Here is a 6,000-nt window from a genome sequence, read left to right on the forward strand (position 1 = left end):
GATTCTTTTAATTACCAGTGTACCTTAAAGCCTTTTTAAATTGAAGAAGATGAAATTCCTAAACATGAATCTACCTAAATAAGAAAGTTTGTATTTTATTTCCTTTGATACTTTAATTTTGGAGGCTATACACTACAAATTAGTGAATTGTTAAAAGTTATACATAAAATAGCCAAATGTAAAATAATTATAAAATAGCTAAGCAAACTGAAAGTAAGTGTAACTATTATTTATATAGAAATGTCTACATGACAAATTATATAATGCATGAGAAGTTCTTAAGACAGGGTCTAGGATATAGGAAGTGCTTAATAAAAGTTGGTTTTTACTGACAATATTGATGCCTTTAATTTGCTTCATTTTAAGTCCATGAAATATGTAATAAAGACTTAGTGCACTTTTACTAGATAAAAGTCCTCTTGCTAGGCTGTATGGGGGAACAGAAAATTGAAGGAAATATATATACCACAGAGAGAAACATCAGTTCTCCTAGGGATGGGGAGAAAGCAATTATATAAAAAATAAATTACACGACAGAGAGTTACCCAAATGTTATGGAGATTCAGATAAATCAGGGGAAATTTCACAGAGGAAGAGGCATTTATCGTGGACCTTGAAGGACGGATGGGATTTCAAATGGTAAATATGAGAGAGGGAGATGGAGGGGGTGGGGAGAGCACAGATGCAGAGAGAGGAGTGAGGGCAGGACCGGATTATCAGGTTTATCTGGAACACAGGATGGCAGCCAGAGAGCTGTTGGAGATCGGCCTGGAAAGGCTGGCTGGGGCCAGAGCATGGAGATCTCAGATTCTGAGAGGAGGGGAACCCTTAAAGTTGTTTGTACCTGAAACAACATGACTAGAGGGGGACTTCCCTGGTGGCTAGTGGTTAGGATTCTGGGCTTTCACTGCCGTGGCCTGGGTTCAGTCCCTGGTCTGGGAACTGAGTTCCTACAGGCTTCGCGGGTGCACAGCCAAAAACAAAAACAGAAAAACATGACTAGAGAAAGTTTTCAGAATCGTGATCTAGAGGCATTCTGCTTCTGCTCTATTGAAATAAAGAGGAAAATTCCTTTCATATAGGAAAATGGTTAGTTTCCATTTCACAGATGTGGTCGCTGGCTCACCTTAGACCAGAACCAACTCTTGGTTTTCAGACTTGAGGTCCGGTGTTTGTTCCGTTTCGGTTGTACTTTATAAGAGCTCATCACTGCCACTGTATCTGTATGGACCTGCAGGCAAGGTGTCCCCAGTGGCTGCTGGGTGGGCTTCCTGATGGAGTCTGAGAAATGGTTAGTAGAATCTGCATCACTCTGATGCTCTCTGAAAGCCCTGGCTGCCATCTTCCCAGGCCCTCCCCTCCCCCAGTCGTGCAACACACCTGTGTTCTGGATGGAGCGAGAAAAAAGCGCACCGGCACCCCCACCCCGGCAGCGTCCTGCACAGCTGGGGGAGCCAGGCTCTCACTCACATGTTCCCACTCTCCCCCGTGGGAGAAATCGCCAGCCAAGATGGTCTGTCTTGGTATGAGCCGTGCCAGTTTAGGGGAGGAGGGATGCAGGTAAATCAAAACTGCTCCTCTTAACATCTTCAGTGTGTCCAATCCCCATTTTTTTTTGCTTCACTGACATGCTGGAGCTCCTCTGCTGGACTCTTGGACTTCCAAAAAGACATTCTTGTCCATGGGCAACTGTCAGAATTGGTGTTCTTTAGGGGGAAGATGGTAGAAAACTCCTATTCTTCTAGTTTGCTGACATCACCCCACAGGATCCCTTTTAAAGAATGAGAATACCCCTGGGAAGATCTATTTATCTTTGTTTATTCACACCTTGCAGAAAATTATCTTATTTATACTTTGTGTAAAATCTAAGCAAGTGAGGGCATCTTCTTTAGAATCAAATTGATGGATGTCAATGATTGATATCATTCACATGTTGAATAAATTCAGTCCTTTGAGGACTGGCTTAAACCAGGGTGACTATGAAGACATGAACTGCTTACTGTCTCTGAAGGGAATTCTAAGAGTGGCGTCCAAAGAACATTTTCGAAAACAGCACTACTTGAGTAAGATTTATGACCTCTTACAGAGCCTGCTTTGAAGGTCAGTCTGTTGGCTTTTCTCAAATTTAACAAATTTGTTTTCAAAACTGAGTTTTATTCTTTCTTGTAACAGAGGCTGCTAGAGCTCACCAATATCAGGTTAGCCATACAGCCAGACCGTACTTCCCGGGTCCCGTCGTCTAGGGATGGTCATGTAACTAGTCTTGGCCAATGGAATGTGGCATTCCAAGTGATGTGTGGCATTTCCAGATGTGGTCCCTTATCCCTCCTTGGATTCTCTGTGTGTCCCTCTTGCCTTGTCTGTTGGTTGGATGCAGAGAATCTTCTGAGACTCCTGGGCTCTAGAGGATAGAAGGGCCACCAAATGAATGAGGCCTGAGTCCCTGAATGATTACATGGAGCAGCGCCTGCTCCCCACCAACACATCAGACTGTGACTTTTTTGGTTAAGCCAGTTGGATTTGGCTATTTTATGTTATGGCTGTGAGCCCCTCCTGACCAATATGCATGATTCCTCTTAGATTCTGATGAAGTTGCTAAGACTTTAGAGGTGACACCTATCCCATGTCTGAACCCCAAATCGCTAGAGCATTGGACATAGCTGTTGCTTTTGGATTTATTTAACATTAGTGTTGTGCTCTCTGGGGCCCCAGGCAAGCCACTCCTCTTGATTTAGTTCCTGATTCACTGTCAATCAGCGTCAATCAGTCCGACCACCTTTGCAGGAGATTTCTCGAGGACAGCTAGCTGTGTTGCTGATGAGAAGCTTAGACTGTCCAGGGTTCCCTGCTGTACAGTTTGTCTTCAACAGTTCTGTCAACAGGCTTTAGAGCTTCACCACCCCCTGCAAAGTCCCAGAATCTTTCCCACATTTTCTTGAATGTGTGCTTTGAGATTGCGGACGGTTAGCACCCAGTAAAGCCTGACCCACAGTGCCAGAACATTCAATAACATAACCAGCTCACTGAGTTCCCAGAAAATGAGAAATCTATTTTAACATCAGCCTCAAGTTCACTTTTCGTGTCGTCAGGGAGACGCACACATTCATTCTATTTGGCTTGTAGAATGAGTCAGAGTGCAAACCAGTAATTTGACACAAGTGACCAAATTCTCATGTATTGGGCTCCAAACTCCTCAATAGACATATTAAATGAATGAATTTCTCTGGCTGCTCAGACTTGCCAAATGTATATTTTTATGGACTTAGCTACATAGATTTATGGGCTTAGGAATAACTAAGGTGGACAGAGGTCTGGAAATTGTCTGCACATCTCCTGGAGGGGCTCTGAAGCAAGGACTGGGTCTGCTAGAGCAGCGGCCCCCAACCTTTTTGGCACCAGGGACCGGTTTCGTGGAAGACAAGTTTTCCATGGACTGTGGGGCTGGGGGTGATGGTTCAGGCGGTGATGCGAGTGGATGGGGGGCGATGGGGAGTGGCAGATGAAGCATCGCTGGCTCGCCTGCCGCCCACCTCCTGCCATGCGGCACGGTTCCTAACAGGCCACAGACTGGTGCTTGTTCGCTGCCTGGGGGCTGGGGACCCCTGCGCTAGATAACCCCGAGTGTAAGTGTGGGCTGGGATTCTGGGAGCTAGCGGCTGACAGCTGTGGTGAATAAAAATGTTTCATAATATTTTACTTCCAACAAAAGTGTTTATGGTTGTATAAAAGTAAGAGTAGCCCATGGGCATGTATTTTGGCTGAAAAGAAACGACTCAGAACCACTAGTCTAAATAGCCCTTTTTTGAGATTCTGCATTCAAACATTTTTGTACATGCATTAATTTGAAGCACTTGTTCCTTTTTCAGAACCACATTCCTTTTATGTGAGACATCAAATAACAGTTGACATGGTCAGCCAAGAGATGGTATTGTTCAATTTCCTCAAGTGACAGCCACACACCTAATAATGCATGCAGCTGGGAATAAAATTAAGTGTTCTGAGTAAAAAAATGTTAAGAGACCTCCAAAGGAAGAGATGTTATTGCTCGGATATTCACAAACGTAGGCAAAACCATGTTCCTGAGGATTAAATCAATGCTAGGAGAAACATAATTGCATAGAAAAAAGCTCCAGAAGCTATGAAGCATGATATTAAGTAAAGTTGACCATTGCTGCTTCTTTTTTTTTACGATATTTTTGATGTGGACCATTTTAAAGTCTTTATTGAATTTCTGTTTTATGTTTTGGTTTTATGGCCATGAGGCATGTAGGATCTTAGCTCCCTGACCAGGGATCGAACCCGCACCCCCTGCATTGGAAGGCGAAGTCTCAACCACCGGACTGCCAGGGAAGTCCCTGATCAGCTTCTTTTACTACAAATGTTTATCGTGCATCTACAATATGTCGGGCACTGTTCTTAGTCATTTGGATGCATCAGCAAACAGTTCCAAGTCCATGATACATATTCAAATAGTGGACAGACATAATATAATCTATTTCAAGAAGAAAATCAGGAAGTGACTGATTATGCTTGATATAAAATAAAGCAAGTTAAGTATAGGGGGAGATGCAGGTGCTGCTATTTCACACAGTATGGTCAGGGAAGCCCTCTCTGAGGAGGTGATATTTGATGGGAAGGATTGAGCCAAGTGGAGATATGAAGGAAGAGGGTAAAGATGTGACGGTGGAATGATCAGCATGCAGACGTTATTTATAGTCACGGACTCGGGTGAGAATGGTGAGAGCATCCAGACAGACAGGTGAAGAGGGCACTCCCAGTCACTCATCATGTAGAGGCTGCAAAGAGGAAGAGCTGGCAATGGACACTGAGAAGAAGCAACAAGCCAGGGACCTCCCTGGTGGTCCAGCAGTTAAGACTCCATGCTTCCCATGCAGGGGGCCTGGGTTCGATCCCTGGTCAGGGAACTAGATCCCAAAAGCCATGACTAAAGATCCCATGTGCCACAGCTAAGACCCGGTGCAGCCAAAAAAATTAATAAATATTTTTTTTTAAAAAAGAAGAAGAAACAATGAGCCAGATGGGAGGACAACCGGGAGGGGGATGTCCCTGAAGCCAAGTGAAGAAAGTGTATTAGAAAGGAGGCTTGAGCAAGTGGTAGTCCACACAGAAATAAGCATCAGACTTAAATCCCCACCTCCCCTAATGTGCCAAAACAGGTTCCGTTTTACCTACACGTGGAGAGCAATACTTAAGAACTTTTTGAAGGAAATAGAGACAAATATTCTTATGACCTCAGTCAGTGGATGTATGTCTCTAAAAAGACATAAATAGCACATACCACAGGAGGAAAGAAGAAGACATTTTATATTTCTGGTCATTAAAAAACAGTATTAAGGGCTTCCCTGGTGGCGCAGCGGTTGAGAGTCCGCCTGCTGATGCAGGGGACACGGGTTCGTGCCCCGGTCCAGGAGGATCCCACATGCCGCGGAGCGGCTGGGCCCGTGAGCCATGGCCGCTGAGCCTGCGCGTCCGGAGCCTGTGCTCCGCAACGGGAGAGGCCACAACAGTGAGAGGCCCGCGTACCGCAAAAAAAAATAATAATAAATAAAAAAAAAACAGTATTAAAAAGTAAAAAGACAGAGTGCAAACTGGGAGGAAATATTTGCAGCACGTATAATAACCAGAAGCTTCTTAATAATTCAGAATAGAAAAAGAACTCCTACAAATTAGTAAGACAAAGACATGTAATGCAATAAAAAAAATGGGCAGATGACATAAATAGGCATTTATCATTAAAGGAAGCTTGAATGGGCAATAAACATATGAAAAGATGTTCAACCTCATTAGTAATTTGGAAAAATGCAAATTTTAATCTGCAAAAGATATCATTTTACACCCACCAGATTGGCATAAATTTTAAAATATGACAATACCAAGTATTGGCAAGGGCATAGAGATTGGGAAATATTATTCACCACTGGTAGGAGTATAAATTGGTAAACAACTTTGGGGCAATTTTGGTTTTATCTTATCAATTTG

Source organism: Mesoplodon bidens (assembly GCF_964165515.1).
Source record: "Mesoplodon bidens genome assembly, chromosome: 17".
NCBI lineage: Eukaryota > Metazoa > Chordata > Mammalia > Artiodactyla > Ziphiidae > Mesoplodon > Mesoplodon bidens.